The 11,220-nt window shown below is 35.0% G+C and overlaps 1 non-coding gene across 1 annotated transcript; it reads left to right on the top strand.

Moving 5' to 3' along the window:
- The first annotated feature begins 10,116 nt into the window (after positions 1–10,116).
- Positions 10,117–10,223, top strand: LOC131183508 (small nucleolar RNA R71). Its single transcript, XR_009151560.1, has one exon. It is a non-coding gene; the product is annotated as a small nucleolar RNA R71 (small nucleolar RNA).
- The last annotated feature ends 997 nt before the right edge of the window (positions 10,224–11,220 follow it).

Genomic DNA, 11,220 nt, shown 5'->3' with positions numbered 1-11,220 from the left:
GTTATTGAACATTTAAGTGCAAGTGTAATGCATGAATGGAACTTGAAAAATTGGAGACTTGAACAAAATTAGGGTTTGCTCAAGTAATGGTATATGAATATTGTAATAGTCAATTAGTGACCATTTGACAATATGCGAGGAGGAATTGAAGTGATTTAGGACAATGGAATTGAGGTTAGGCATGCTGCCCTTAGTGACCTGCAGGACTGGGTGTGAGTCCAACAGGTTTGGGCAGCTATAACTGGAGTTGTGTAGGTTCAATTGGTGCAAGGCCAATTGGAAATGAAACTAGACACATAATGGCACAACTTTGGTGAAGAAACACTGCTTAGAAAACCAACCCAAGTAAACCTAAAAACTACCCTAATCCGGGTGACCAACATGCTGTTCCTGGAAAATGACTAAATAATAGTGTTTGTTCAAATGGTCATAACTCAGTGTAGAAAAGTTCAATTGATCTGAATTTTTACCAGTAAAAATCTAAGACATAGCCCTACAACTTTCATAAAGAAAATAAACCCAAATTTTGACCATAACATATCCAAAAACTGACCTACAATCAGTGTACAAAAGTTGCAGAATTGATTCTGCCCAGAAATTCTGGAAAAATTGTAATCCGTCCAGTTATAGTGTTTAGGCTACAACTTGAGCTACAAAACTCCAAATGGAGTGATTTAAAAAAATAAATGTAACTAAATACAATAAGGAACAATTTTGATGAAGAACATTTGGCCAAATTCTCACTATAGAATGGCCTAATGGAACAATGAACTCTAGCACTCAAAACTAAAATTTCTGAATTATTCTCCATTGGTTTTAAGTATTGTTTGGCAACTAATGCCAATAGTTTTGTAAACCAAAATGTGGTATCTTGGTGAACTTAGGTTCAACAAATCTATTATAAATTAAAAGTCAACCTTTGAGTGAAATTAGTTAAGTGAATAGTGACCTCTACATTATAAAAAATAAATAATTGAATCATTAATTGTGTGAAATGCCCTCGTATGCCTAGAATGATTGGTTTGGATAGGTCGGCATGCCAATAGGGTTCATTTAGTAGTACTGCATATGGCATTATGCTATTCTATGATTTTATGGCGTTTAGTCATTCTGATATCAGTGTGATACTTGGCCTTATGCCCAATGTTTATTACAGCTTATTAGCTGTTCTGTTGCACACTGGGAGACACAATGTGACCGATGGTGTGATGACCTGAGATACTTGGTACCCTGTGCCAATTTACCCATTTATCCAGTCCAGTCAACTAGTATAGGTTACTTGGGCAATCTAAATAAATCTTACCAAATTTTAATCAAATAATACTTCAATAATTGCTAGGAATTTAGTCTACATAAAATGTCAGCATACATTATGCATATCCATTTTATTTTAGCTATTTTATTTTATATTGGCACCACTAAGCAGAATTGCTTAGCGCGTCGTTTTTGCCACGCGCAGGTACTGGAGACATAGCTGGGGAGTCCAGTAGACCTCAGACCGGGTGATTAGTCAGATCTGCACAGAGTCCAGAATCACCTCATATCTGCAGTGCAATTAGTAGGATATTAGGATTTTGGGTTATATTTTGTACTTTGCATTTTGTACTAGTTCTTTATTGTAATTACAAACTTATGAAATCATATGATAATGTAAATATATGAAATTTCATGTTACTGTAATTATCAGTATATTTTATTGAAAAATAAAATGTTGGGGAGTTATTCATGAAATTGATTTAAATTGTGTTGTGAACAAAAATTTCAAAAATTGTGTTGAGATTTGGAGATTGAGTTGATATGTATTTATATTGGAGTTCTGGATCTGAAAACCATATTGGAAGTGTTCTTTTAACAGGTTCAGAAGAACTGTTTTTCCAATTTACAACCGTCACTCTGCCGGATTTTCTATAAAAATTTATGAAAAATTCAGATTAATCAAATTTGTAAATAATGATATAATTGGCAAAATTTTGCACTTGGTGATTAATAAATAAATAAATTAAGAAGGGTAAATTGTTATGGAATAAGATATGGTGCTCCAGCACATTGTGTGGCATATCTTGCTCGGCTACACTGTAGACGGGTAAGGGGTGTCACAAGTTGAGCATGAGACTTTAAAAAAATGAACTGCTTAGGATGCAACTTAAGAAATAAATAGATTTGGATTTCTATCTCCCTAACCTTTTTATTTCCTTGTTTTTAGTTTTTCTTCTTTGCATGATAAGTTACATTGGGACAATGTAAGATTTGAGTGTGGGGGAGGGTTTTTATGTGTTTCTATGTGTTTAGTTCTTTTAGTCAGTAATTTTTTTTCTTTTAAAAATTATAGGTTTTTTATTTTTAGGTTCTTTCCATAGATTGATGAACTTATGCATGTTATGAGTATGGATTGACTAAGTTTGATAAGAGTATGAATAAAATGGATATATTGACTTGCAACTTAGGCTTTCTTAATGTGGAAATGGAATTGAAAGGTTGAATATGCTAATAGGGAAGATCAATACCATTTGTGAGCTTTTGAGCCTATGATTGAAACTTCAATATCAATCTATTTCTTTGTTGTGTAGATATTCATTCCTTGATTATGTATCTCTAGAACTTACTTTAAACCTTTTTGAGATTACATGTATATATGCATGCATTTAAGTGATGAAGGCAAATTAGGTGTAAACACTTGAGCTTAAATTGCTAACCTTTTGACAACAAAAAGTTATCCCTTTAGTGAGCCAATTTCGTGCCTCCATTATTCCTATTTTTTGTGATTGAGCCACATTGGTAGCTGTCAAATCCACCAGAAATTAAATTAACTGAAATTACCAATTATAAAATATTTTCTGTAGCAAGTAGTAAATCCAGGTCGAACCCTAGAGACTGAATTACTAAACTTCGTGCACCTGTGTAATGGAAAACGGAAGAGACAAAGATTGGGGGGGGGGGGGGGGTGGGTTTGTAACACAAAATTAGAAGAAATAAAAAATTCAAGAACTAAATATGAAAATCTTAATTTAAACAGACTTCAGTCCAAGGTAATTCATATTCCAATGTATTGATTTGATCATAGACAAAAGAAATATAATTATCTCTTATTGAATACTTAACGTAGATTTACCGAACAACGAGGTAAACCCTTAACTTCCCTATACTCATCAATTCGAGCCAAGAATTCTTATTGATTCTAATTATTAACTGAGTTGATATTAAGCAATCCTCATCAAATTAATAACTACTTTAATAAAAGGAAGTAGTTAAGCTGAATAACAATTTATGAATCATTTAATCCACCCTATTGTTTCTTTAGGTTATTATTGAAAACTGGGATCATAATCAATAAAACTTAATTGCTACTCTTGTTTAATCTTACACAATAATTATAGATTATGAAGATGAACTAGCAATTGATCTCATCAAATAATTAACTAATAGGCCTTTTTAGCAAATCATTCAATAGATCAAAAACAAAGAAATCAGAAAACAATAGATATTCAAAAAGATATAAATTAAATTAAGAACCTGGTCTCACAAATCAAGCAAAAGAACTTGAATCCCTTGAACTGAATTAAAAACTTAGCCACTCATGTTCATGGCTTACAGAAAATTAAAGAAGAAAAAGAAGAATTCTAAAAGACGAATGGAGAGGCTGCTCAATTTAGATCTGAAGGTGTTGGAGGCATCCCTCAGAGGCTGCTAAATGCTGATCTATTTATAATAAATGGTCTAGGGTTAGGTTTTTTTTTAGAGTCTCTGTAAAAAACTGCAACTGGATCAAAATCAGGAAACTGATTGTCTACGGATACACGGCCCGTGTATCACTACACGGCCTAGGGCCATGTAACTTACTGAAGCTGAATGGGCTTGTTTCATATTGGCACAGAAAGTTACACGGGTCTCCAGGATTTACACGAGTCAAGTTACACGGCACATGTACTTTGTTTCTTCCTTGGTTCTCTGGATTTCTTCTAGCAGCATGTTACATGGGTCCATGGTTGTGCTTACACGACCCGTGTACTTTGTATCAACCACGCTTCTCAATTCTTCGACCTTTCTAAGTTTCCTTTCACACTTCTATGCTCTGGAACTTCACCAAAACCCTAAAAAATACAGAAAGAGTCAGATTAATGCAGTTGCTAATAATTTCTCCATTTAACACAATTATTTCAACAACTCTTTAAACATATGCCTAATAGATAATTATACTTTAATCAACTGAATTAGGTATAAAGATACCCTAGAAACACTCAATGTGATGGATGTAAAATTAATAAATTATGCACTTATCAAATTCCCCCACACTTATTCCATGCTTGTCCTCAAGCATGACTTAAATTCTCAATCAACTCCACTTAGAAGTTCCTTAACTTCACTCTATTATAAAATTCTCTAACAAAAGATTAAAAGCTTGAAAGAAGAGGCAAGTAAGGTAATAACCATCACAGCAAATTCCATCAACACCATACCAATATATCAACAATTTTCCAACACAAAACAAAAGGCTTGAAATCAATTAAGCTCACACAATTAAAGTTTTATAAAATTTTAAGTCAATACATACTAAAACACAAGGTTAATTTATCAAGGTACAACAATTATAGCTCTTTGCAAATCTTAGGGGAGATAGAAATGCCCTTTTTTTTATATATATATTTGAAATTGGTACTTCTCTCTTGTTACGGGTTTTTTTTTAAATTTTTTTTCAATTGTCACCTTTAGAAAAGTACCTTGCTCATATCCTTGCTAGCTTTTGGCTTGAGAATCGACATGGGGTTCATGAAGACCCCTAGTTAGTTTGCTTAACTAAAATAGCGGAGCAATTTTCAAGTTCAACCTTTTATTTCCCCCAATTTATGCATCTACATATTATAAAGTGCCTTGATAGATTAAACAAAGTTCTGAAATATGCATGACATTAGTTTAAAGCACACATAACTAATTATTTCACCATTAAATCAAGCCTAAATGATTTATGTAGAAAAAATTGCTATATGGTATGGAGAAGAGAGAAAATCCATCATTAAAGTTACTAATTACCTTGCCTAAAATCTCAAAAATTCAATCTAAAATAGAAAAGTCATTTCAAGGACAAAGCACTTCTCTCCGAAAGTTAATATAGAATCATGAATCAAGCTTATAAGAACAAATTTATTTATTTGTTTTTTTCAGATTAAAGCAACAAATTTCTCCTCCCCCACACTTAAAACTTACATTGCCCCTAATGTAAAGCCCAAATGCAAAAGAAAAGGAAAAAAAAAAGAATGTTAGAAAATAAAATAAGAAAAGGAAAAAAAAAGAATGCTAGAAAATAAAATAAGATAAGGGAAAGAAAACAAATCTGATTGTGGCTAACAAGCTACCCATGGGTTGCCTCCTAAGAAGCACTTTTGTTTATCGTCGTTAGCTCGACATGGCAAAGCTCCTTAATCCATATAAATTGGGTTACTCAATTTGAGCTCCTCCACTGTATGCTCCTGAAATCCTTCATAAAATGGCTTGAGTATATGACTGTTGACCTTGAACACCTTATTAGTTCCTAAACTTTGAATTTCAACTGCACCATAAGAAAACACATTAGTAACAACAAATGGTCCAATCCACGAGAACGCAACTTACCAGGCATCAGCTTCAGTATGGAATTATACAATAAAACTTTTGTCCAACCACAAACTGCTTCCTTAGAATTAGTTTGTCATGGAATACCTTGGTCTTTTCTTTATAGATCTTAGAGTTCTCATAAGCCTCAAGTCGAATTTCCTCTAATTCCTGCAATTGTAATTTTCTTCCCACACCAGCAGTATTCAAATCCAAATTACAATGTTTAACAACCCAATAAGCCTTATGTTCTAACTCCACAAGAAGGTGACACAACTTACCAAATGCCAATATGAAGGGGGACATACCTATGGGAGTCTTATAAGCAGTCCTATAAGCCCACATTGCATCATCAAGTCTAAGGCTCCAATCTTTTCTATTTGGCTTCACTATTTTTTCCAAAATAGACTTGATCTCTCTGTTAGACACCTCTGCTTGCCCACTTGTTTGAGGATGATAAGCTGTAGATACTCTATGGAAAACACCATATCTCCTCAACAATGCCTCAATAGTTCTATTGCAAAAATGTGTGCCCCAGTCACTGATTAAAGTTCTAGGAACTCCAAACCTGCTAAAAATGTTTGACTTGATAAAACCTACAACAGCTTTAGAATCATCAGTCCTGGTGGTTTTGGCTTCCACCCATTTCGAAACATAATCAACATCAAGTAATATATAAACAAAGCCAAAAGAAGAAGGAAATGGACCCATAAAATCAATACCCCACACATCAAAAATCTCACAAACAAGTATTGGATTCTGAATCATCTCATTCCTATGGGTTAAACTTCCTGTTCTTTAACATTGTTCGCAATTTTTGTAAATCAAATATGAATCATGAAATATAGTGGGCCAATAAAAACCACAATCTAATATTTTTCTACCTGTTCTCTTGGGTCCAAAATGACCTCCACATGCATAGGCATGATAAAAAGCAAGAATAGATTGAATCTCATTATCATGAACACATCTCCTAATAATTTGATCTGAACAAAATTTTCACAAATATGGGTCATCCCATACACAATACTTAGCCTCACTTTTCAATTTCTTTTTCTTAGCTCTACTTAAATCAAAAGGCACAACCTTAATAACCAAATAATTCTCCAAATCAGCATACCAAGGGATCATACCTTGCAATTAAATAACTGCTCATCAGGAAAAAGTTCCTGCAAAGGAAGTGGATCTTCTTGTGTCACTAACCTACTCAAATGATCTGCTACCAAGTTCTCAGCTTCTTTCTTATCCTTGATTTGAAAATCAAATTCTTGCAGCAGAAGGATCCATCTAATCAACCTTGGTTTTGCTTCCTTTTTTGCCAAGAGATACTTCAACACTGCATGATCAGAGAAGATAATTATTTTAGAAGCAAGTAAATATGACCGAAATTTATCTAAAGCAAAAACTATAGCCAAAAACTCTTTTTTGGTTGTAGAATAATTGCACTGAGCTAAATTGAGTGCTTTGGATGCATAATAAATCACATAAAAGAGCTTCCCAACACGCTGCCCTAAAACTACTCCCACTGCATAATTACTCGCATCACACATAATTTGAAATGGTATTGTCCAATCAGGAGCTTGGATAATAGGGGGTGATGTCAATGCAGATTTTAATTTGTCAAAAGCCTCCTTGCACTCTTCATTGAACTCAAAAGAAACATCTTTTTGTAAGAATCTAGACAAAGGCAATGCTATCTTAGAGAAATCCTTAATGAACCTGCGATAGAAACCTGCATGACTAAGAAAAGAGCGTACTTCCCTCATAGTTATGGGGTAGGCTAAGTTCACAATTAAATCAATTTTAGATTTATCCACCTCAATACCCCTATTAGAGACAACATGACCCAAAACAATCCCTTGTTCCACCATAAAATGACACTTCTCATAATTCAAAACAAGATTTTTCTCAATACATCTCTCAAGAATAGAATTTAAATGATGTAAACATGCATCAAATGAATCACCATGCACAGTAAAATCATCCATAAACCCCTCAATGCAAGTATCAATGTAATCTGAAAATATACTAATCATGCATCTCTGAAATGTGGCAGGTGCATTACAAAGCCCAAAGGGCATCCTTCTAAAAGTAAAAGTTCCAAAAGGGCAAGTGAAGGTAGTCTTCTCTTGATCCTCCGATGCAATCACAATTTGATTATATCCAGAAAAGCCATCGAGAAAATAGAAATAAGACTTACCTACTAACTGCTCAAGCATCGGATCAATGAATGGCAGTGGGAAGTGGTACTTCCTTGTTGTTGAATTCAGCTTGTGGTAGTCTATGCACATTTGCCATCCACTCTGAATCCTTGTTGGAACAAGTTCATTATCTTGATTTGCTACCACAGTGACTCCTGATTTTTTTGGCACTACTTAGACTGGACTTACCCATTTGCTGTCTGAAATTGGGTAAATAACTCCTGCATCTAGTAGCTTTAAAATCTCCTTATTCATAACCTCCATCATCTGTGGGTTCAATCTCCTTTGAGCTTCTCTACTTGGTTTAGCCTCATCCTCCAGTAAAATCCTGTGCATGCACACTGATGGGCTTATACCTTTGATGTCAGCTATTGTCCATCCAATTGCTTCCTTGTGTAGTCTCAGAACCTTAATCAATATGTCTTCTTGAATCTTTGTTAAATTACTTGAGATGATAACAGGAAGTGTCTCATTGTCTCCCAAGTAAACATACTTCAAATGCTCAGGTAAAGGCTTGAGTTCAAGAACTGGTGCCTGCACCACAGAAGGTAACAATTTTGTGTGAGATATAGGTAAGTCAATCTTTGATACTCCATACCTTTTTTGAATAGGAGGTAATGACTGCAATGCCATTACTGCCTCTTGAACCTCTACACTTAATGGCTGATTGGTACTGATTTCTTGAATTCCTTGACTAATTACCACTTCTAACTCATCCTCCATGCTCAACTCAAAGACATCCTACATAATTGTATCAACAACATCAATAGAAAAAACATAATGATCATTAGCAGGATACTTCATGGCATCAAAGATATTAAATTTGACAGTTTCTCCATCAAACTCCATAGTTAAGGTACAATCATCCACATCAATTTTTGTCTTGGCAGTTTTTAAGAAAGGTCTTCCAAACAAAATCAAAGCTGACTTTGATGTGGGAACACTATCCTCCATATCCAGAATATAAAAATCTGTAGGAAAAATCAATTCTCCTACCTGCACTAACACATCTTCAACTACTCCCAATGGGTAAGCATTAGAACGATCAGCTAACTGAATAATGACACTGGTTTCTTTCAAAGGACCCAAATTTAAAGTTTGAAAAACTGAATTTGACATAACATTAATAGATGCTCCTAAATCTGCCGTTGCACGTTCAAATTTAGAATCACCTATTCTGCAGGGAATAGAAAACGAACCTGGATCCTTACACTTAGGGAGTAATTTTTGCTGAATTAATGCCGACACATTTTCCCCCACACTAATATTCTCATTATTCCTCAGCTTACGCTTTGTAGTGCATAGCTCCTTAAGGAATTTAGCATACTTGGGAACTTGTTTGATTGCATCAAGTAAAGGTATATTCACCTCCATCTTCCTGAAAGTCTCAAAAATTTCTTTATCTTGTTCTTCTTTCTTCATCTTGTCCAACCTGCAAGGGAATGGAAGAAGAACAGAATTATTAACCTTATTCAGTTTAGGTTCAGTATTTACCTCAACTTCAGGAACTTCAAACTCTTTTTCTCCTTGCTTCTTCTTTGGCTCATGTGGAGTCTGATTATCAACTTCTTTCCCACTTCGCAACACTATAGCATTCACATTTTCTCTGGGGTTCATGATTGTTTGTGATGGAAGCTTTCCAGAACCTTGAGCTTCCAGCTTACTCACAAATGAGGTTAACTGACCAATCTGCCTCTCTATGTTTTGAATGCTATTTCTGGTCTCCTGTTGAAACTGTTGGGTATTGTTAGCCAAGGCCTTAACAATTTCATCAAGTGACATACCTTGATTTGAGGGAGGCAGAGGTGGTTGTGGTTGTCGTTGATTCCCTTGTGGTCTTTGATGCTGGTATCGATTTTGTACTGGTTGATTCCCATAACTCAGATTGGGATGATATCGCCATCCTGGATTATAAGTATTCGAATAGGGATCATACTTGCATTGTGGCTGTCCATAATGTCCTACTACATTAGCATGTTGCATTGATTCATCCTCTTGTAATGCAGGACACATATCAGTAGTATGACCTGAACCCGAACAAATTCCACATACCTTAATAGTCTGCATATTCCCTATAGCCAACTGCCTCACCAAAGAAGTTAAATCAGAAATCTGTTTCTCAAGGTTAGATGTACTTACCTCATTAACCTTCATGGGTGTGTGATCCATTCTCATTCCAAACTGCTGAGAATTTGCTACCATGTTAGCAATCAGCCTCCTTGCTTCTTCTAGTGTCTTGTCAACCAAAGCTCCTCCACTAGCAACATCTATCATACTACAGTCCATTGGTAGAAGTCCCTCATAGAAATATTAAATTAATAGCTACTCACTTATTTGATGATGGGGACAACTTGCACACAGCTTCTTAAATCTCTCCCAATACTCATACAAGCTCTCTCCATTGTACTGTCGGATGCCACAAATTTCTTTTCTTATGTTGGCAGCACGGGAAACAGGAAAATACTTCTCCAGAAATATCTGCTTCATCCCATTCCATGAGTTAACAGATCCGGAAGGAAGGCAATACAACCAATCCTTAGCTGTGCCTTCCAGTGAGAAAGGGAAAACTCGAAGCTTGATTTGATCCTCTGAAACTCCTTAAGGTTTCATGCTGGAACACACAACATGAAATTCTTTTAAATGCTTATGTGGATCCTCACCTGCAAGACCATGAAACTTAGGCAACAAATGGATTAATCCAAATTTCAACTCAAAAGCAATATTTAAAGCAGGGTATTGAATACACAAAGGCTGTTGGTTTAGATCAGGAGCAACCAACTCTTTCAAAGTCCTAGCAGCCATGGTTTCATTTTCAGAATTTGAATCTGAATCCGAATCCGAACTTAATTCCCTTGGAGATTGGACTCTTTTAGATGTACTCGGAATCTACCTACCTTGCTTAGCCAATTTTCTCAACTGTTTAGCTGTTTTTTCTACTTCTGGATTAAAGATCAGCTCACCAGATTGAGAAATTCTTGTCATATACAAAAAGAAATCAAAGTAAAAACAGAAAAATGCCTCAAAACCTTAAAAAACAATCGAATTTGGCCTTAAGAGGGTGGGGCCAAGGAATCCTATGGATTAATTAGTCTTGGTTAGAGCATCACTTCCTTCAAAATAGGTATGGGCCGCCCCTCCTAATTCAACCAAACTTCTTAATGAATAGTAACACTGTAAAAATTGTTTTGCCAAAAACCTGAAAATAGCAACACTTCACAAACAAAATTAATAACAGACTATCCTAACACTAAAAACAAGAAATCCAATAAATTTCAGTCCACGACAATAGCGCCAAAATTCTTGGTAGCTGTCAAATCCACCAGAAATTAAATTAACTGAAATTACCAATTATGAAATATTTTCTGTAGCAAGTGGTAAATCCAGGTCGAACCCTAGAGACTAAATTACTAAATTTCGTGCACTTGTGTAATAGAAA

The sequence above is a fragment of the Hevea brasiliensis genome, chromosome 9 (genome assembly GCF_030052815.1).
Source record: "Hevea brasiliensis isolate MT/VB/25A 57/8 chromosome 9, ASM3005281v1, whole genome shotgun sequence".
Lineage (NCBI taxonomy): Eukaryota > Viridiplantae > Streptophyta > Magnoliopsida > Malpighiales > Euphorbiaceae > Hevea > Hevea brasiliensis.
This window is presented reverse-complemented; position numbering and strand designations above follow the sequence as displayed.